Source organism: Macrosteles quadrilineatus, unplaced genomic scaffold (genome assembly GCF_028750875.1).
Source record: "Macrosteles quadrilineatus isolate MER2022 unplaced genomic scaffold, UCM_ALF_1.0 Scaffold_4__1_contigs__length_99947679, whole genome shotgun sequence".
Taxonomy (NCBI): Eukaryota; Metazoa; Arthropoda; class Insecta; order Hemiptera; family Cicadellidae; genus Macrosteles; species Macrosteles quadrilineatus.
This window is the reverse complement of record NW_026542597.1, coordinates 80,328,059-80,350,683: the sequence shown is the minus strand read 5'-3', so window position 1 is coordinate 80,350,683 and position 22,625 is coordinate 80,328,059. Positions and strand designations below refer to the sequence as shown.

General features: G+C 36.1%; 1 long non-coding RNA gene across 1 annotated transcript; it reads left to right on the top strand.

The window, feature by feature from the left end:
* The first annotated feature begins 1,659 nt into the window (after nt 1-1,659).
* LOC128992729 (uncharacterized) lies at nt 1,660-22,126 on the top strand. Its single transcript, XR_008490733.1, has 2 exons — nt 1,660-1,739; nt 19,395-22,126. It is a non-coding gene; the product is annotated as an uncharacterized LOC128992729 (long non-coding RNA).
* The last annotated feature ends 499 nt before the right edge of the window (nt 22,127-22,625 follow it).

Below are 22,625 nucleotides of genomic sequence, written 5' to 3'. Positions count from 1 at the left end.
GTCACTCGATGGGGCTTATCATTTAAAATTTTTGAGTTTCCCCCAAAATCCCCAATTTTGGATTCGGGAACTTATGAGAATTTTAATTGGCTGCCATTTTTTACTGAACTGAGATAGAGACCTCTAGTTTGCATTGTTGGTTTTCTTTTACCAGGACCTTCAAAATGAGGGGTCACTCGATGGGTCTTTGTATTTGAAATTTTTTAGTTTCCCCCAAAATCCCCCATTTTGGGGATGAACGCCAAGTGGCGGTTATGCCCAAAAAGTACTTCATAACATGCAATAATGGTTTGCCAAGTTTAGTTTTTCTAGGATGGGCCGTTAAAAAAATAACAGGGGGTCTCGACACTTTTTACTAACCCTGTATATATAAATATATAATTAAGAAAAAAAAATATATATATATAATAATATATATATATATAAATATATATGAATCTGAACGGATGGTGTTTTTGGCCTCTAGGGACCTCAAAACGAAAAAAAAATCGGTCCCGCGTCCAGGTCTTACCATGAGTACTACAGGTAATAGCTTATTCCCTATATGGGAAATTCGCTAAAAAAATATCATTGAAACTAAGAGAAGTGTTTGGAATGTGTTACCTTAACAAATGAGATACGGTTAACAAAACATTGTATATAATTTCTGATTGATTTACTTTTAACTCTTCTAATAGTTTAGCAGTTGTCTCTCATTTCTTGTACTTTGCAATTTAAATCTGAATTAATAAATAATAAAAAAATAAAAATAAAGTCCCTGATATTAAAAAATCTAAAAACAAAATATATCCTTAAAATCAAAAAAATATTCTTATAATACATAATCCGTCTTGTCTTCAAAATTTGCCAGACTATTAATTTCCCTAAGGATACTATTCCCTAAAAAATATTTCCCAATATTGTTATTTTTGTGAAATGATTTATCTCTATAGAGAAAAACAAAACAAAATTATCTCCGGAATCTAATTCGATTGGAATATGGTTACATTTTATATTCATATAGCTTAAAGTACCTTATTAAGTAGCTTATATGTACCTATGTGATCAATATATCATATCATTTATATAAATACAAATTAATCTTAATTATATTATAGAGAATATATAGATTTATAAAAAAAAATCTGGAAATCGTTTTTTTATCACTTTTGTTATGTGGTCAAGGTATCAATAGGAAATATGGTCAGATATGCATGAAACTTTACATGGATATTTTCAAAAACATAAACAATAAGAAAATGTCATTTTTACAAATTAAAAAAAAACACCCATTTTAGTGGTGGCGGGTCCCCTTAAAATGCCGGAATATCCCCCTCAAGGATCGTACCCAGCAAGGCTGAATGGAAAACAGGACGAGGTTCTAATTCAGTTTGGTATGATAAAAACGTACAAGTATAGGTAGTAATTTTTATAATTTATAGTATGCACAACTTTATATGCTTATAGTATACAAATGCATTAATCACATAATATCTTGTTTTTATCTAGTTTTTCAAAGTAAACACATAAAATACTGTAGCACTAAAAAATTGCTGAAGGTATTTTGAGACTTACCAACAATTTTGTTTCAGAAATCCGATTAAAAAGGAAGCAACCAAAAAGCAGCTAGTCCACGCTTACCAACTAAGGCGAAACTGTCACCAATTCTAGGTAAGGATCGTTGAAGAGTCAACTTCCAACAGTTTTACTATCCTTGGGGACACCAAGGACTATTAGATCAACAATAAAAAATCCTATTGGTAAATGTTCTTAGAAAAGTATTTTAGCAAAGCTATTGTCAGCTGCTGTAGTTTTTTCTCTTTCATAAAGTAGGCCTATTTAATAGGTGAAAATGGTGCTTGACCTAGAATCAGTACTTGAAAGTTAAATAAAAAATTAGTGGGTTATGGAACTTCAATATTTTCTAGGCATGGATCATTAATAAAATTTTTACTTATCTAGAATTATGTACAAATATTGTCTAAGAAGAGAATCTTTGGTTACCTTCCTATTAGCTTATATAAAATTTGGTTGGCACAGCATCTTTAAGTACTTTCACCAGTACCCCAGGTCTCAATTGATATGAAGCACATGTCAAGTATTTGCTACAGGGAGTATTAAGGACAGTAGATTTCCAATTCTTCCTTCTAATGGAATTTTCAACAGTTTTGACTGTGACTTTTAACATCTGAAACACAAATTTAAATAACTATAACTGTGACTAAATCGTTTGATTATTGATTCTCAATATAGACATAATTTTTCTTGATTTAGTTGAGTGATATTTTTCTTACTTCAGTGTAAAGGACGAAGCAGTTTAGTACAAATGTGTGCCTGGCATTACTATCTAGGCCTTAAATTCTTTTAGTCGTTATGTTGGAGTTTAAGTTTTATACAGTAAAACCTCACTAACTTGTCAACCGGTAACTCAACAGCTGACAGGGTACAGCAGGGCCAGAACTAGGAGGGTGGGGGTGGGGGGTTGCCCTAAGCGGCAGATTTTTGCGGGCGTCAAAATTTCAAAAATTTCTTAGTCTTTTAACAAGCTTTACAAATTATAAAATACATATTGTACAAAAAAAAGTAAAAGGTTTTTACATAAAGAATTTCAAGCATAAATAATAAGGTAAAGTGTAATAAACAAACGACTCAATTACTAAAGGTACTAAAGGTACAGAGGTACTGTTTGAATAAAGGATTTTTTGATTTGATTTGATTTGAATTTAAACTTAGTTTCTTTTTTACACTAAATTTTAAAGACAGATAGGCCTACATACAAATCATGGTCCCAGAGGGTCGGGCAGGGGGGCCAGAGCTCCGGGGCCCTGGGCTCTGAAGTGGGTCCTGCCCGGTCAAATGTAAAATCTTTTCTTCACTAAATCGGGAAAGTAGGGGGGCCGGGATCACTCAGCCCACTTTCCAGTGGCCCGTGACGGCCCTCACCGGCCCTGAGGTCGTTAGATAACACTACAGAGGTTAGTATAAGTCCCGCCTGTACTACAGACTTATTGCTCAGCTCAAATGATAGTTGATTAAGTTGACACTACGTCCACGTCGATCAGACTGTAGTGGACCTTTGAAGCGCGCACTGCAGCTGATAAGCTGACTGGACTGAGCTGAGCATACAGACTGGACTGACTGAAAGTGACAGCATTAAACTGCAGATTAAACTGTTTACGGCGAGGTCCCAAGTTGTTAACGAGTAAAATCAATTGACAATATTTGTTTGTCAAAACTAAACTTACCGTCATATTCAATTTTGTTTATATGCATTAAAATAATTTTAAATTTTATGAGCTCTTTGGGCCCCCCTGCATTGCGGGGTTTCGCAGTTCCTAGATCCGGCCCTGTATGTAAGCAATAAAGGTCTAGAAAACACCACCTCAAATCAAATCATGTATTCGGCCATTCAATACAGACAATGTACAATAAGCTAAGTCATAAAAATCATAAGCATTAGATAAAACATACACAAATTGAACTAAATTAAAATTATAAAAAAGCAAACATGCTAATATACAAAGCAAAAAGTACATAGCAAGTACTGTACAGCATCTGCTAATTCTTCAATCAATATTGAGGGGCCTAGTACTTGATTTACTTTTCTAAAAATGAAGGCTAATAACACATTTAATGGACTAGTTGTATCATTTTAGGGTAGAATTATAGCTAGGGCCTAGTTTGTTTAAAGGCATATGCCTTCAATAAATTGCAGCCTAAAATTGAAGAGCTTGGTAAGAAAACATTTTTATTACAATAAACCCTAACGGTATATGATATTTACATTGATATCAGATCACCAGGATTGATTAGGATGCAGTTAGATAGGCCTTAGGCACATACACTTAAGCTGTGTTTACACAGAGCCAGTTGGTAGGCAGGTTACTTGCCTCAGGTAACTTAAAATACATAGAAGGCAAGTAGTAACCTGCCCCATAACCTCCCTGCTCTACTGGCCTTGTAAACAGGACTTTGATAATAAACTTAGGCAACTCATGATATACTTACTTGTAAATTAGATTCCACTCCCTGATCACAGAACATTATCATTGCCACCCACCTGTGTTTGCGGGAAATCTTGAACATCTCCTGCAATCATGGGGACATCATTATCGACTTCCGCAGTTGCTGCGAGATTGTGTACATCTCTCGCAATCACATCACATAATTATTGCCATCCAAGTGTGACGTAAATTCTAGGGTAGCGCCAGAAGTGTGTGTCCCTGTTCGGGCGCCAAAAATGTGATGTAAATTCTGATAGAGGAATAAAATTGTATTCACTGATTAGATAGGCCTACCCCTAGAACCAGCCACACTCAAATATCTTCCCCGGAGTGCTCAGAAGGGGGTGGCGGAATTGAACCTCCCTGCATTGTACCCCCGCAGGTTAGTGACGTCACGATGACGTCTCATTTTCTCGACCAAAATGGAGAGTACGGGCTGGAATTGTACCCCCCTCATAAAACTTTGATATTGTTATGCACGAGTGAGGGATTAAATCTTCTGGCATCTTAAAAACTGTAAGGGCCAGAAATTGTACCCTCCTGAAATTGTACCCCCTAGTTAGAACTAACCTTTATTTGGTTTACTGGGTGGAATTGTACCCCCCCGGGATTTGTACCCCCTGGTGACCGCAGAAGAAGATGTACAACCTGGAATTGTATCCCCTGAGAATTGTACCCCCCCATTTGACCATGTTTTATAAGTATGTGGCATAAAAAATAAATATAATATAATATGATTCAAGCTCCAAGCTTTGAATAGACTTGAAAACGCAAAACCTTTATTAATTTGACCACTCTGACTATACAAAATAATGTATTAACAATAGTTTCCATTGGACCTATTTGTTTAATTTTACATAACATTGGTCTAGATTTTGGAAATTATTGGCAAATAACATTGGTTTGGACAAAATGTAACTATAATAGCCTTACTTTTTAAAATTAAGTGAAGATCCTTTTATTTAGTGCCAGCATGGTTAAAACCGTGAAGTCAATCTTTTTTTCAGAAAAGCGTCGTTTGACCACAGTCTTTTTACACGATCTGAAAAAAAATAAAATAAATATAAACAACTAAGACTTACAAAACGAATTTTAAAATACTTAGGAATAGGATAACCGGTACTTATAAAGGTACTGTACCTATACACTTTGTTGTAGTAGCCTACAGATGTTTTATGTCCTAATTTCATATCCAAGGACCCTAGTGTTGGCCCGGAACTGTTTAACACATTACCGGTACTTCAGGAAAGTACCAGCTCGCTCCACTAGGGGGCAAAAAGACTTGAAAATTGGCCTTGAACCATTGCTAAACTGAGTAGTAACAGTAAATTGTAAGCTCACGGAAATCGCGTAACCTTCAGAAAATATACTGAAGATTCAAAGTAGGCTAGGTACCCTATAATGTACGTACTTTAGTGATGTAAAATACCCAGGTATTTAAAACTCGGGGTAAATACCCTGGGGATTTACCCGGGTAAATACACAAGATCCATAAATACCCGGGTGTTCGGTATTCATATTTTTAGAGTACAGTATTTAGAAATTAATCATTATGTTAATTAAGTCACTGGTTAATTAATCATGCTAATGTGTATATAAATCACCACATTTATTGTAATATTATTTAGTCTCAGTAACAATTTATTGTAAATAGACTCACGCTTTCAATATTCAAATGAGATTGCTAAGCCCGCTCGAATTTCCCGCCACAGTAAGGCCTATTTTCCTGTACTACATACCCATGAATCACCTGACACCGTGTTTGCTTCAATCGCATTTCCTATTGGCCATCGAATTCCTAGACCCCTCTAATGATTCTGTTTTGTAGAATTTTGGAGAACGCAACGCACCCAAGTTCATAATCACAAAGAGCTCACTAATACGCGGAAGTCGCGGTGAAAACGTACGAAAAGTCTAGAAGTAATACATTCTAGTAAATGGGGGGTAAAATGGGCAATGGGGTATTTTGGGTATTTATGAAATCGATTGAAATTCATTTATATTTACCCCTAAATATGTTATTGTTATCATTACATTATAAATTAGGATAGTCTATAACACCTTTTACAGTAACTTGAAGCTTTGCTAACTCGTACCTTTTATTTAATGATCTAGCACTTTAAAAAAAATAATACCTAAAGTTTCTAAATAAGCATGGGGTTTCGTGTCTTAAATCGAGTAACATCAGTTAAATTTAACTTACTAAAAAATAGTATATTAAAAATGGCTGTGGCTATTTCAATTTTTATCATTTTATAAATTTATAACCAATTAAATAACATAAACAAAACTATTTTAATTTATAAATATCCAGGAATTGTTGGGTATTTATGATGCAATAAAAACAGTTGAAGTTGCCATGAATAGTTTTATTAGCAATAAATGATTATGTATAACATTTTAGAATACTACAAATTCCTAAGGCCTGATTGACATAGGCAGAATTCTAAAAGGAATTAAACTTTTCTGTGTTACCGCTTAGTTGGAAACAATAATATATTTGGATAAACCTACTAAAAAAATGTATCATCTCCTGTTTTTTGGTCTAACTTAATATAATTTTGAAAGATTTATTGTGCTATCGATTCAAATGATTTGTATCACAAGTTTATGAAATTAGTTTTTTTTTTATTTTGATACCATTGATACCACCAACAAAAGATCTAGGCTAGAACAAAAATATTACTAAATCCTGCCATCCCACTGATTGGATTCTAATTATTTTCTTAAGTTGTTTACACATAGGCCACTACTAGGTTAAATTTTCCTGTCTTTCTAAATAATAATTTTATTACTTTACAAATTATTTTTCTTCACTTTCAATAAAATAAATTCATCTATCTATCATAGAAATTAAAAAATCATAAGTAGTCAGGACCAGTGCAACCATGCGACCAGGGTATTTATGCTGATTATGCTTTATGCTGAGACCTGGGTATTTATGGTGATTATACCCAGAAGTAAAATGCTAGTAGTGACCTTGTGAAATTTAATTTTGTTTAACACATTTTATCATCATTTTACTATCCTTACAGGGTAATAATAGCAAAAAACATCTCAATCTTCTCTAACTTTAATAAAAATTATAAATACCCAGTTTTTGGGTATTTACCCAGGCCTGGGGTGAATACCCAATTCATATTTACCTACCCACTAGGTACTTACCCGGCCCACATCACTAACGTACTTACATTTTTTTTAAGCTATAGGCTAGGTCTACATTCAAAATATTAATGAAACCAGTCTGATGTTTACAAATACTAAGTAGGCGTGAATTTCCGATCTACCGTCACAAAAATTATTGCGATTATGGTGACTAAGAGTACCATAGTAATTTTTATATCATTAGAATCACTAGATTTTTACCTGAAAACAATGGTGCAAAGCAAAGGTTTTTCTACTGTCGCAAAAACTGAATAAACTACGATCGTTTGAATTTTATTAGGCCTACTGTAAAGCCTCTTGTCTGCTTGTCTCTGTTCCCATTACTGTGAATTGACTAACACAAACATGAACGATTGAAAGGAGTGTCTATGGAAGAAGTAGAAACCTAAGATGACAAACATTAAATTTACACCAAGAGGATAAAGAGGTACAGTAGAGGCATTTGTAAATTCAACTGAACGTTGATTATGTACTACCGGTTCTCAATCAGTTCTTATTTAGACATGTGAGGTAGGTAGGTTGGGTGTTACCTATGTGGATTTGTGACTGTATTAAGTGTTTTGAAGTTTGTTTAGATTGGGAAGGTAAAGTTTAAATTATAATGAATCAAATTGTTGATTTATGTTATCTCCAGACTGTTTTTGCACTTTGTAAAAAGTGCTATAAACACTATACAACATTAAAATAAAATTCAAATTATCATAGTTTATTCAGTTTTTGTGACAGCTAAAAAATTTTTGCACCATTGTTTTCAGGTAAAAATCTAGTTTCAAATGATATATAAATTACTATGGTACTCTTGGTCACCATAATCGCAATAATAATTACCACCGTCACAACCGAGATTGTGCCAGAGCTACATACAAGCTACTGATAAGTTATGCCTAAGCCATCTTTTGCACAGTTATCATGTGGTAAGCAACCACCTTGATTTGTCTCGTCTTCAGTTTAGAGTTATTTATAACATCTGTAGGCCTATAGGACCTAATCTAAGATGCATAATTTTGTCATGTTATTCTCGGCTGAACAGGTTTTTTTTTCAAACCAAGTGACTAAAAACACTAGGACCCGTAAGTTAGGTGCTATAAGTATATAACTTATGATACATAGCCTAGGCCTATTTCTGAAACTACCCATCCTTGTCACTGTATGAGTCAGTAAGTTAAGTTAGTTTGAGGCCTACATTGTATATTATAACCATTTTGTTATAATTATTAAAAATTGTAATTTGCTATAAATTGAGCTTTCCCAAATTGTTAGATAGCCTAACCGCCAAAATCTGCAAAAACACTCAGAGCTAGGCCAGCAGCAAAAAGTCAGTTATAAAATTAGTGTGACAGTAAATTATGGTGCACTTAGTTAATCAGGGGGTAGTTAATCAATCAATCAATCAATAAAATCTTTATTCAGAACGTACAGATACATGGTACATGAATGCCTCATTATGTTATTTTTAAATAACATAAATATATTACTAAAAAGTTAAAAGATTTATATAACAGCAGTTTTTAGATAAAATAAATACATTACTTAAAGTTAAAAAATCATCCTGACTGTAAAAAGAATTTCCTATTAAAAATTTTGTCAGTTTCTTTTTAAATTTAGTTGTGCTTTGCTTCTTCCTTATGCCATCTGGGAGTTGATGGATAAATTTAATGCCAATATACTGAGGACTTTGCTTATATTTTTATTTTTTATGATTTTTAATTGTGAAATTTTGTTTATATCAAGTATTGTAATTGTGGATATCCTGTTGTCGCTCTAATTTTGATTCATTATTTTTTACATAAAGAATTTTTTTATAGATATATAAACACGGAACAGTTAAAATTTCCATATCTTTGAAATATTTGCTCAAGCCGCGTTTATACCGGAGTTTGAAACACGAGTTGCAAACAGAAATTGCAAACATCTCTAAAAACGCACATTTTTAGATGAAACATTTCGCTGTTGCAAACAGTTTTTCAGTGTTTGCAACAGAAATTTTTGTTTCCACTTGAAGCCGGTAAAGATCAAAGGGAGTTGCAAACTCTTTGTTTGCAACACAAGTTTCGCTCAATATGAGCCGTTGAAAAACGAAACAGAAACATTTCTCCGCCATCCCCTACGCTACCACCCCCATTCTCACTCACGTGATCACTTGCACCACCCTGTGTCTCGACTCGGTGTTAAATTAATCGGGAAAATGCTGTTTGACTGTCAATAAATTAACACTAACCTCAAATGACAAGGTCGTCTAATTTTAAAATAACAATAACGTCTCATGTGAATTAAAAGGGTTATATTTAAGTCCTTGTAATCTTTAAAAATGAATAATAATTTTAATTTGATGATTTATACAATCACCGATGTTTACCCAGCATCGTCTCGGCCTACGTTACTTTGACAACACGACGCAGCCGCCGCGGCTAAATAATGTCCTCGGCTCTTGACTTCCTCGGAAGGACTGATCCGAGGAACCAGAGCGAGGCGAGTCATAATCAAGGTCAAAATTATTTCAAACATTTTCATGAAACATGGAAACAAATCATGAAATAAAAATTGCAAACATTTATTTGAAACTACTGTTTGCAACTGCTGTTTGCAATAAAAGTTTGCAACTTTTTGTTTGAAAATCCGGTGTAAACGCGGCTTTAAAGAATTTTTGCTAGAGGTTCTTTCTAAATTTAGGATATGTCTTATAGCTTCCATTTATAATAATAAAATTCTTTTTAAATTTTGATTACTCGTACCCCCATAAATTTCAATGCCATAAGATATATGGGAGTGAATGTGGGCATAGTAAACTGTTTTAAGGGTTTGTACATTGCAAAAAGGTTTAAGTCTATTAATTATAAAGATTCTAGAGCTTATTTTCTTACAAACATGATCAACATGTTTGGACCAGGTTAACGTTTGATTAACTGTAAGACCTAAAAAATTGGTGTCATTCTCAAAATTATTAAAAATTTCATTGTTTTTAATCATTTTGAGAATAACACCAAGTTTTTAGGTCTTATAGTTGATAAAAAACGTTAACCTGGTCCAAACATGTTGATCATGTTTGTAAGAGCTAGCTTATTCGCCCTTAGCCTTTCAAATAAGGAATTTATTGTTCCAGGCCTAGATTAGCCAACTTTTACACTTCACTTAAATTTGAGGGGTACCAACCCAATTATTGATCTTGACAAATATACGTGGACCAAACTAACAGGGCACTACAAAGAATTGAAGAAATCTCACTCATAACCATTCCTAAAATGTCGGGTCGATGCAGCTTAGCCTATTACTTTGGTCTGATCATAGGTACTAAGAACGGTTAAGTACAGTAAATTAGAATTACTTACTGATGCCACGATGGATGATGCTCATAGAACGAAATATTGTAACTGTAGGAGTTGGAAACTAAACTCAAGAACAAACTAAACTAAAGAATGGCACAGAAAAAAGTAGGCTAACATAACAAATACCAGGACCAGGAACGAAGAAAGAGATAAGGTTAGATATACAGTTGATATAAATTAACAATGGGATCTTTGAAATAGGCCTATATATTTAAAATTCATAACAAATCATCTTCTTAGCTGGATAATAAGTGTTTCCATAAAAACGCAGGCCTACAATCCAAATAGTTAGTATTGTATTGTAATAGTTATTGTATTTTAAATTGTTATAAAATATTTTATTATAAATTGTTATGAAAGATTGATATCAGTAAACGAGCAAACAAAGTTGTAAGATCAGTAGTTTTAAAACAAACAAAACAACATTAGCCTATTACATCAGTTAATAATTGTTGTAAATGTGCTTTAGACTAAAAAATAATCATTTAATATTATGTATTGTTAGAAAATTTTAAATATGATTAATACATTTGAAATTTTTTGATTTGATTTATATTTAATATTTATTTTTTCTGTTTACTGAAAATGAATTTAATATATAAGATTTCATAGCTAATTAATTTATATATTAACCATATTTATATATATTTAATAACACCTTAATATATATATATTTAAAATGTATTTAATTGTTAAAATATTTGTATTTTTTCCATATTAATATAAGCTCACCAACGCTTACATAAATATATCTTTAACTTATATTATATTTCTATTTTATTTAAATATTTTTTAATATATATTTTATTAATATATATCTGTGCTACTAGGGAAGATGTTACTTACAGGGGGAGGGGGGTACAATTCGACCACGTACACATTTGGCTATCTGATGGGGGGTACAATTCCAGGAGGTACAATTCCAAGGGGGTACAATTCCGGGCTGAACATCTGATTTTTGTCATTTATAATATAATTATCCGTTTCACTGATCACTTGCCCACATTAAATAGATTAGATTCCGTTAAAATCAAAGTGTACGTGGTTGTATTGTACCCCCTCTAGGCGTGATGTCAAAATGACGTCGACGATCTGTGGGGGTATAATTCTGGCGCCTCCTCAGAAGGATCTGAAAAAAATCCAGGGGTCAATATGAAGCTGTTTCACAGTTTTGACTGATTAATTATTTGAATTTAATTGAAGGTTCAGAGCTCTAAAAGCGCTCAGTAAATACTACGAAGCTCAGGTGTAGCTATATCATTCTTGCCTTCGTTAAAGTGTTTTTGAGAATTTTGCCTAACTTTTAGATCGACTCTGTAGTACCAAGTAGTCTACCCTGACTAATTTGATAAAACTACTCGTGTTACACTTTAAATTCTTTAACTAATGGCTCTGGCAAAGAATGGGTGTGTGGTAATTTACTGATAAAAACATAATAACAATTCCTACAGAGTCCTCGGGGTCTGATTAGTATGTCTAAATGAAGAATTAATCATGATACGGTTGAAAAAAATTTAGGTTACTATTCTTTGTAATTAATTGTTAAAATTGGAATACTCCCAAAAACTAATTCTATCACCCACAATGATGGGGCTTAGAAGTGGCTAGTCTCGGGGTGTTAAAACGACGAATTAACAAAATAAATTAATCTAATTATTCACTATTCGAACGTAGTAGTTGTAATTTTGACATTAATTCATTTAAACCAAACTAATCTATAGCCACTGCTAGTCAATGGCAGGCAGAAACTGGTGGGTCTAGAATAATGTCAGTGAAATTCACGTTTTCAAATTTAAAGTTATTTCGAATCGGAATTCAAGAAAACAAAAATTTGTGGCAGAACGAGAATGCGTGTGTTAAAACGTGATAATAAGATTAACTAATAGCTAGCCTTTGGGATGGATTGTCGATGTTTGTGATCCATGGTAATAGTAAGTTGTAAGCTTGTTTGTTTGAAGAACAAACAATTCTTTTCCTTGGTCTAATGGCGATCCCAGTACGATCGAGGCTTATGCAATCTCACAGTGAATCAAAATACTAGCCAACAGCTGATTGGAAATGTATTTTCTTTATTTGTTGAGTTGATCTAGTTTTCGTCTGTCAACTGAGCCGTGACTAATTTCCACCGACGAATGTCACGACTCATAATCAACGGTCAAAGTGTTTTTTGTATAGTAGGTTAGTTTGTGTTTCGATTACTGTTCCGACCCTCAACAAGGCTGTGTCTTGTTCTTATTACTCCCACTACCAAGTGTCATAGGTTCAGTGGCTGCCTTTTGCTCCGGTTCGTCGAAATATTCATCTGTCCAAATCTAATATTTCGTGCATGCCTTCTACCTTATTTTGCCTTTATTTCTTCAATGTGAGGATGTATTCTTCGATGGATTAGAGTAGACTAAGTAGGATTAGGTAGTTAGGATTAGAGTAGGATTGGAGTAGGTATGTCTGTGCCTGATGGGGCCCGTGAGGAGGACTACGTTTTAGACATGTTCTACTACGGCGGAGTGGAAATTCGCAACACCCTGGCTGCCTCTTGGACTATGGCCCCCTCTCCGCCTTGCTTGTTTTCTCCTCCGGTGCTGAACGTCCAGACCTAGCCCTAAAGTCAAACTGCAACCGCAAGTTACCAGATGTTTTGTTAAATTGTTATATATTTTTTATAGATTTATTAAAAAAAAGAAGAAGAGACTACTGTATTTAAAGTTATAGTTACCATAGCCCTACAGAGTTATGTTTTTTGTTATCTTTCAAAATTTAATTGAATAGTTTATCAGTCTACTTAGCCTATTTAATTTGTAAAGTCTTTCTAACGCATTTATATTTTTTGGGGCCCCTAAAATTACTAGTTACCTATTCAAATTCTTGTTTTGAAAGATATATTTATTTATTATTGAAATGTTATTATTTAGAAAATTTCTGAATGGTTAAAACTTAATAAATTCCTGATTAGCCATTTTGATTAAAATTAAAGAAATGCTTGTAAGTTAGTAGGCTGGATGGGTAGCTAAATTATTTAATGTTTTTTTTTTTAAGGTAATTCATGTATTGTTGTTAATAATGTTTCTTGTTGTTTATTTAAATTGTTGATTACAGCTCGTTTCTCTCAAATGGCGTGTTGTTCTTGAACCTCCATCCATTGTCCTCATGTTGTTAAGTAAAGTTGTGAGCCGCTCCTCGGGCCTGCGCATGGATTATGCTTCCAAGTCGTTAGCCTGGGTGCAGGCACGAGGGCGTGGTTCAGTTGGTAGCAGAGCGTGGTTGGCTGGTTGCGTCCTGGGTGCCTTGTCGTGAACCTCGTGGTTTAACGACTGGGTGATCGCCGTCCACGTTCTGATTTGTTTTCGAAGGACCGTGGATGGATTGTGTTCTCGGAAAGTTCTGGCCTTGCAGTTTTGGGAAAAGGTCTTGTTGTTGTGGTGGGGGTAAACACAATTTTATTCGGAGCTCGCCCTTTGGCCGAGGCACCGGTTGTGTCTACACCCCATCACGCAAGTATTAGGTGTTGTCTGGTGTATGTATGTGTGTGTTTACGTTCGTGAGTCATTTGTTGTTTTTCTTGCGGTACATGCGGTATGAATGGGCAGGTTCTTCTTTTGGGCCCCATCAGGTGCGTAGGCATCAACGTCCAAATCTCTGTGTTTGTTTTGGTAAAAATTTTGTTGTTCTTTGTTTTGAGTCAAGTACTGGCTGGGACTCGGTATGGCGTCCATTGTGCCAGAATACTTGAGGAAGCCGGAGCTGGTGTACGAGGTGCGGTCCCGGGGGGAGACTCCTGGAACTGATGTACGCTCTTTGTGTGCACAGTTCAGACAGATTGCTAGCATGCCTCAAGCTTACGCAGGCAAGAAGCCAGCAAAAAAGCGAAAAAGCGGGTTGAGTCTCTCAGTTTGAATGAGGAACTGGAGGCATGTAAAGAGAGGATGGAAGAGCCAAGTGGGGAAATTGATAGTTGGAGTAGTTTGCCTACGGGTTCAGCCAAGGGTTCAGCCATCACCCAGCTGACGCACTGGCGGAAGCGTCTAGTCTTGGTTTTAGGGCAACCTGAAATCCAGGACGAAGACAAGAGTTGGGTGGAGGCCAGAATCCTTGAGCTAGAAGGTATTTTGGAGAGTATTCGGGCAGGAAAGTCTGTCAAAGAGAAAGTTGAAATTTTCGAAGACAACCGTTCTTCGGAAATTTCAAACGAAGTTCAGGCAAAGTCTGTTGATGAGGTTGTGGCTCCAGTGGGTGTTCCCCCGGCTCCGCCGAGTACATGGCTCCAGTTGCCTGCAAATGTCATACCATCCTCCTCTGACACGTCCACCTTGGCTGCGGCTATGCTGAATGTCCAGTCCCTATCTCCATTTCCTTCTCAAGTCCATAGTTCCCCTTCCATCTCTAACTCCTTTGCTAAACTTCCCCATCCCCTTGCCTCTGTCCTGAGTGGTTTCCAGCCGGTGGACGGGTTAGATGTGAGTGGTCTTTGTTTTTTTCTAGAGAGTGTTTTGCACGAATACCCTGGCATGTCAGACGCAACTTTGATGGAACTCATTGCTACATACTGTCTGAAACCATTGGGGGACAGATTGCTTGATTGCTTGCGCAGAGGCGTCACCTTTGATGTTTTTCGTAAAGAGGTTTTGGAGCTTTTCATGCCCCGTCGGGTCATGGAAAAGCTGAAAGTTGAAAGGGTGTTTCGTCCTCAGCAGCCAGCCGAGTCTCTCAGCCAGTACGTGGGGGACATTCGTACGGTGGAAAGGGTCTTGCGTTTGGGGATCAGTGAGCTTGAACTCATTGACATTGTGCTTCAGGGGTTGAAACCTGAGGAACGCTTCCGTTTGGTTTTTGCGCCACGACCATCATCTTTTGCGGATCTGGACAGGCTCTCCATCCTTTCGAGATCTGTCCAGGATGCTGATTTCCAAAGAGACCAAGCAGCGGGGCATCATCCCCTAGTTGGTCAACATGCTGTCGTAGCACCCGTGGGGTTGGGTCCCGAACCGCCGCAGTGGCAGAGGCAGCCCGTTGTTTATTTTGGTTGTGGGCAACCAGGTCACATTCGGCGGCATTGCCGTCAAGGTGGAAATTTTGGACGTGGTCCAAAAAACTAGTTTGCTCACAGGAGGAAAGTTTGCCCAATCCTTCCTGTGATGTTGATGTTAAAGTTAAGGGCAATAATTTGAAAGTTTTTTCAAGTAAAGCTAAGTGAAAGTCAAAGTTAAAGTCTGTAAATGTTTCTGTTGCCTCCCCTTCTGGGAGTGTTGTGCTCTGCTGTGGGGGATCACGGGCCTTGCTTCCATGGGCGTGAAAGCGGCGCGCTCAACTTGCCCACGTCTCAACATCTTCATAGGTTCCACGGTGCAGAAGGCCCTAGTGGATTCTGGATCAGCACGTTGCCTCATTTCCTTGTCCCTTTTTGAAAAACTAACATCGTCTGGGCTTATCAAGCAAGTTGAGCGAAAACCCCCTATCTGCTGGACTGCGTCAAATTCACCCCTTCTAATCATCTATGAAGCCCGTTTCAAGTTCAAAATTGAACATTTTTCTTGGGTTTGGAGTTTTTGGGTGGCTAAGGACCTTTGTTTCCCTGTCATTTTGGGAGCGGATTTTATCAAGCACACTGGCCTAATTTTGGATTCAGGCAGAGGTCAGTGTTTTTTCCGATTTGCGAGACGGGTATTAATTTCTTTTGCTGATGAAATTGGTGGTGGCGCTGCGGTGGTCGAGCCTGAGATACCCAGCAAGCCAACAATTGATCTGTTAGGGCATCTGACTACTTGTGAGGCTGAAGCTATCGGAACCTTGAACTTTCTGTTCTCGTTTCCCAGATGTGCTGACGCCAAAGCTCGGAGTCACTAACCTGTTAGAGTATGAGATTCGTCTGACAGACACCCGTCCCATTCGTTCTCACCCATACAAATTAGCTCCACCCAAAATGGAAACTCTCAGAAAAATCATTGACGAACTTCTGGAAAATGGTGTCATTGAACCTTCTCGTTCTAGCTACGCTAGTCCAGCTTTTCTCGTTCCAAAGCCCAATGGCAAGTCCCGAATGGTCCTGGACTATCGCAAGTTGAATGCGCAAATTGAAATCGACTCTGTGCCTCGTTATCGACTAAGTTACCAGATGTTTTGTTAAATTGTTATATATTTTTTATAGATTTATTAAAAAAAGAAGAAGAGACTACTGTATTTAAAGTTATAGTTACCATAGCCCTACAGAGTTATGTTTTTTGTTATCTTTTAAAATTTTATTGAATAGTTTATCAGTCTACTTAGCCTATTTAATTTTTAAAGTCTTTCTAACGCATTTATATTTTTTGGGGCCCCTAAAATTACTAGTTACCTATTCAAATTCTTGTTTTGAAAGATATATTTATTTATTGTTGAAATGTTATTATTTAGAAAATTTCTGAATGGTTAAAACTTAATAAATTCCTGATTAGCCTATTTGATTAAAATTAAAGAAATGCTTGTAAGTTAGTAGGCTGGATGGGTAGCTAAATTATTTAAAGTTTTTTTTTAAGGTAATTCATGTATTGTTGTTAATAATGTTTGTTGTTGTTTATTTATATTGTTTATTACAGCTCGTTTCCCTCAAATGGCGTGTTGTTCTTGAACCTCCATCCATGGTCCTCATGTTGTTAAGTAAAGTTTTGTGAGCTGCTCCTCGGGCCTGCGCATGGATCACACTTCCAAGTCACTAGCCTGGGTGCAGGCACGAGGATGTGGTTCACAACAAACAACAGTTTTGTGGGTTATATTGTTGTCGGCGATTATTATTTGTGAAATCGACTTGACTTCTTTTGATGATAGTGCTATTGTGAATCATCAAACCTCATGTCAGTGTGTATTCATACTTCAAGGTGTCGGGGACTAGGCCTACGTTCTTTGGCATATAGTCTATGCTACAGCCAACACATAGACCCAGCAGGTATGGGCTATTGGGGGTAATAACGGGTATGTTCTATTGTTTATCCAACCTTGATCCTTTTTACCCCCCTTAAAATTTGGTACCTCAGAGATTGTAGACATCTTTTGTGATCACAGAAAATCTTTATCGTTCCCTTCCTGCAATCGTGACAAATAATTAATCTTGCGTGAGCGTTGAGAAAACATCTTCGTCTAGTTCGATAACGACAAAATCGTATCTTCCGAATTTTGCAGGGACATGATCTTCGACTCCCGCAAAATTCTGGACAGCTTCTGTGATTGGGGATGAATTGCACAACTCCTCTGTTAACGGCAAAATAGTAAAGATTATTAGCGGTCACGCAGATTTCATCAACATCTACCGCGATCTTGGTGAAGAAGAGTATCGGTGAAAAAAATGTTTCAAGAAAAGAAATTGAGGCCCCAAGTGAGGCCCCCTCCTAGGCCGAGGCCCCCGTCAACCACCGTGTCCGCCGTTAGGGAAATACGGCCCTGAGTGTAGCGGCACCTTTTTCTTGGAAACCATTGACCTGGTGTATTTAAAAATGAGGTCAGAGTACAACATCATGATTCGGCGTCATGACTTTTTCACCTTGCCCGACCTCATTTGGGAACGCAAAATGCTCTGCCCTCCTCCTATACCCGCTCAAACATTGGTACAGGGTGGAGGATGAACTGTGCTTTCGATGTTGCGGTTTTGCTGGTCTGGTGCCAGGACTGCGTAAACCGCAACATGCGTCGTCGAAGACCGGCCACACTTTTGGGTCTTCTTAAGTGGGGGAGGTAACCAGGCGAAATGGGCGAACCCTGTGGACTCCATCATCAGGAGCCGCGGCCTACAGTCGTCGAGCTTTCCTAGATTGTGGGGTCCGCAACCTTTCATTGTGGTGGAATTGTGATGCTTGAGGGCATACATTTCGGGATTGCGCTCATCAAATATGTTGCGGTGCTACCATTGTAAACGGGGTAGCCCCCATCCGTTGCTGTTGACACTTGGGAAACGCCGGTCAGACTCAGGCAACTGGAGGTCGCCTGAGCTCACATCCTATAGTCACACTACCTCCAACGAATGGAATAGGTGGCTCCAACACCCACACGCAACAAGTTGCGTACAAGCGCCTTATTCTGAATCGGGCTCAGGTATCAGGTCTAGTGAGCCCTCAGCGTTCAACCTTCATTGAGCTCAATTATGTGAGCTCTTTGTACGTTGCTGTTAGTTAATTGTCTGATTCGGGTGACATCTTTTTCCTTGGGAAGAAATCCCAGGCGCTGCAGAAGTTGTTTGACATTTCTCTGAGTGTGAGGTGGAACCTGAGATTTCTTCGGCGGACCTGAGAATGGCTGATGGTAACTGTTGTCAGATTCAAACAAAGTACCACATCCTGGTCCGAATCTCAGGTGAAAGCCTCCCACTTGGAGCCTATTTTGTGCCTGGGCTCACCACGACGCTGTGATGGTTGTAAGGTGTATTAAAGACCTTAACCTCATACATGTAAAATTCAACTGTGGTGGCATATATTCAATACGGAAATGAGTCTCACTTGTGCGATGGGCACATTGGAACGCCTGACTTTGAAGGAGAACTGCTTCTTAAGGAAGAAATATATTACATGCATTCTGGCAACCTAATTAAAAGCTGTCTTTCAGGAAACAAACCACTCCACTTTGTCCTGAGTCTAAACGAAATGTTATTTGACATATTTGAGCAAAACTGAAACATAATCCAAGCAGACATACAATAAAATACTAATAGGTAATTGCAGATATAAATAAATATCCTGCGGTCCTAGAGGTGAAAAAACTCCCGGAAACCCTTCCCTTGTATAGTTTACTTTCTTAAAATCAAATTGTCACATCTTATGGATAAAGAGTTCATTTAAGTTGCTGTGTATTTTAGGTCTTGTCAAGAGAAATATATCTTTTTAGCAACATGCACAAAAAACTCTCTGCCAGACTATAGAGTAGTCCAATCAGATTTTAAAACCAATTTTAATTTTCTATTTTTTTACAGGTAATGACAGGATGGTGTCCAGTAAAAGTAAGGGAAAAATTACAACACAGAAGACAAAAATTGAAACAAATGTTAGAAGAAGATTAGAAAAGCAACCCTTGCAGCAAATAAATGAGAATTCATTAAAAAAGACTACTGCTAACAACCAAGAAAACTCAACATCCAAAATATTTTGCCTATTTGATAAGTCTAAACAACTAAACCCCTTTCCAACATTAATTACTGGCTTGAAAAATGTCCTTAGAACAAGGAATGCAAATCCTGGCAACTATTACAACAGGAAACCTCAACCTGATCCTTTTGGAAGATGGGGTAATGGAATGGCTAGAGAATTTGAAAGTAAAGTTCAAAAACCCAAGTTAAGAAACCAAATCTCAAAACCATGTGCATCCTTGAGCGTCAACCTTGAGAGGATTGATGAAAAAATCCTTTTTATGGCAAAACTCAATCTACGACTAAGAGAGAAGGTTAATTTACAAGAAATGGAGGAACTGGCACTTCTTCGTAGATATAAAATTAAAAAATCCTATGTTTTGATCTCAAGATTAAATGCTCCCACTCTTAGTGTGAAAAAGACTGTGTCACCTAACTCTTTATGGCAAACAAAAAAACCCAAAAGAATTTAAGAACCTCATTACTTTAAAAGTGTTTGTGTTTTTAAATAAAGTAAAGCAAAATATATTTTTTACTTTAAAATAACAATGAGATTTCAAATTGTTAATATTGATTACCTGTAATTAGATACTGTAAATTGTAAATGTTTCAAGAGTTATATGTTAAATAAAAAGACTGCTAGTTTTAGTGAATTATGTAATTTGTATATTCGATTTCTTTTAAACCATTGCACAGTGTATTTTTGTTAAAAATATATAAAAGTTCAGTCTATATGATTTCTGTTTGATTGAGCATTACTATATTTTTTTATATTTTAATTTGTAGTATAGCTAAAAGCTACCATAATGTTTAACAGAACCCTAGATTAATATTGTTTATGGCATGTTACTTTTGCAGAAAAGCCGAGTGAAGTAGGGAAAATCATTTGTTCCAAACATTTATTAAACATCACCATTAATTTAAAATAGAATTTAGTATTTGATTTGGCTTTGAAAAATATAATTTTACAGAAAATAGGTACATAATTAATAACTTATTGCCGGCTTATAAACTTATCAATAACATTGTTTATTGTTCTACCAATACTAAAACCTTTGGGGACCTATCAAGTTTGAGCTTTGGGTCATTATTTTATTCAACACTGTTTCTTTACAGGACTGCTAGAGATTTCATTACTGTGTTTAAATTTTGTAAGTTTACTGGTTGTACAGCTCGTGACATCTAAGCTGGCACTTGGCCGATCGCTATTAGTACGTATTTAAAAATCATTATGTGCCGTCATGCGGGTTGCATCAACTGTACTCGCGACCCATATGAAGGCACTCAAGTACATAATGCAAAGGAAATCAACCCTGTGAGGCAGCGGAAATGTTTGCAGTCTGGTCTTTTCCCTACCTCCACCCTCCATACCTCCTACAGTCTACACTGCCCGTGCTAGGCCAAGTACCAGCTTAGATGTCACAAGCTGTAAATGTAGTAACATATCTTGTAAGATGGTTTGAACAAATGTTTACTTGAATTTTGTCTTTGATAGTTTTAATTCTGTAATAATTGTCATAGCTATGTGACATTTCTGTCCAATGATTTCTAGCTATCTATGAGAAGCTTTTATTGTTTTTAATTGTGTAGTTTAGTGTTCTAGGTTGACAAACAGAACCCAAATACTGTAAATTTTGTTAAGTCACTTGTGCAGAAAGCTGCAAAGAGATATTATTTCAAACAGTATTTAAAAAAAAATTTTTACTAATGTAGGCTATAACAGAAGTAAGTATTTTATTTGTGTATAAAAATGAAATGTTTATTTTGGCAGGATGCAGAAACTGACATGTGGTAAATGCAGTCAATAACATAAGTTACGGTATATAGGTATTGTTATGATGGAAAAATATTCATAAAATAACGCTATTTTAAGTCAACTTGTTAACCTTTTCCAAAATGATAAAACCACTCATGTTTTTTAAATCCACTTTAACCTGTAATGTACTAAAAAGGTTATACTTAACACCCTATCAATTTTTGGATTTGGATCATATTTTATTCAATACTATTTAATTACCTGACATAATAGAGATCTCTGTGTAAATTTTGTAATTTACTTAATTGTACATTTTGTAATATATCTTGTAAAATTATCTGGAATGAATGTTACAGTACTTTAATGCAGCGGCGGTTCTAGGACCTTGTCGAGAGGAAGGGGGCTACCTAGAGAGTTCCACACCAGGAGGTGGATTGGGGGTCCTCCCCTGGAATATTTTCTGATCCCATGTTTAACGTCTAGAGCTGTGTCCAAAAACCTCTGTTACATTTTAATGACAAAATATATGTTTAAAGTTGTATTTTCTGAGTCCAATGGGGTGATGGTGCTTTATAGCCCCTATAGCCTCCCCCCTTAGAACGCCACTGCTTTAAATATTCTCTCATTTTGATTCTGTAATATTTGTTATAGCCTGTGATACTTTATATTTTTGTCATACCTTAGAAGGTTATTAGCCGTGAAGCGATGTTTTTTTTTTTTCATTTGTATAGTCAATGCTATTATGTGAAAGAGGATTTTTCAAACCAAAATGTGTTCATTGTAAATAGTTTCATACAAATTAAAACAGAACAATGTATTTATACAGGTGTTGTTTTTGTCCATTTCCCTTACACTTACAGCTACACATTCAGTTTATATTGGCAACTAAAAACTTTGCCAAAAATATTGAGCTAAGGTTTACTTCTATTCTGGGATAACATTAAATCAAAATACCCCTGTTGCAACAAACCTGTAGATTAAGAAGATAGTAGGGAAGTAGCTATTACTGTAGGTCTCATGGTAAGACCTAGACCCGGGACCGACTTACGTTTTCATTTTGATGTCCCCAGAGGCCAAAAACACCATTCGTTCAAATTTTTATATATGTATATATACAGTACCTATATATACATATATAAATTACTTTAAGATACAAAGTAGGTAGTAATTGTGATAAAGGATATAAAGGAGTAATTTATGGGGTAAAAATGGGTTTTTCTAATTTTTTACCCTTTAAACACAAAATTTATAAATTACTCCAGACCTTTTTAAAGAGCTTATTATATAGATATTTGCTGCAGACAAGCCATATTGGCTTTTGT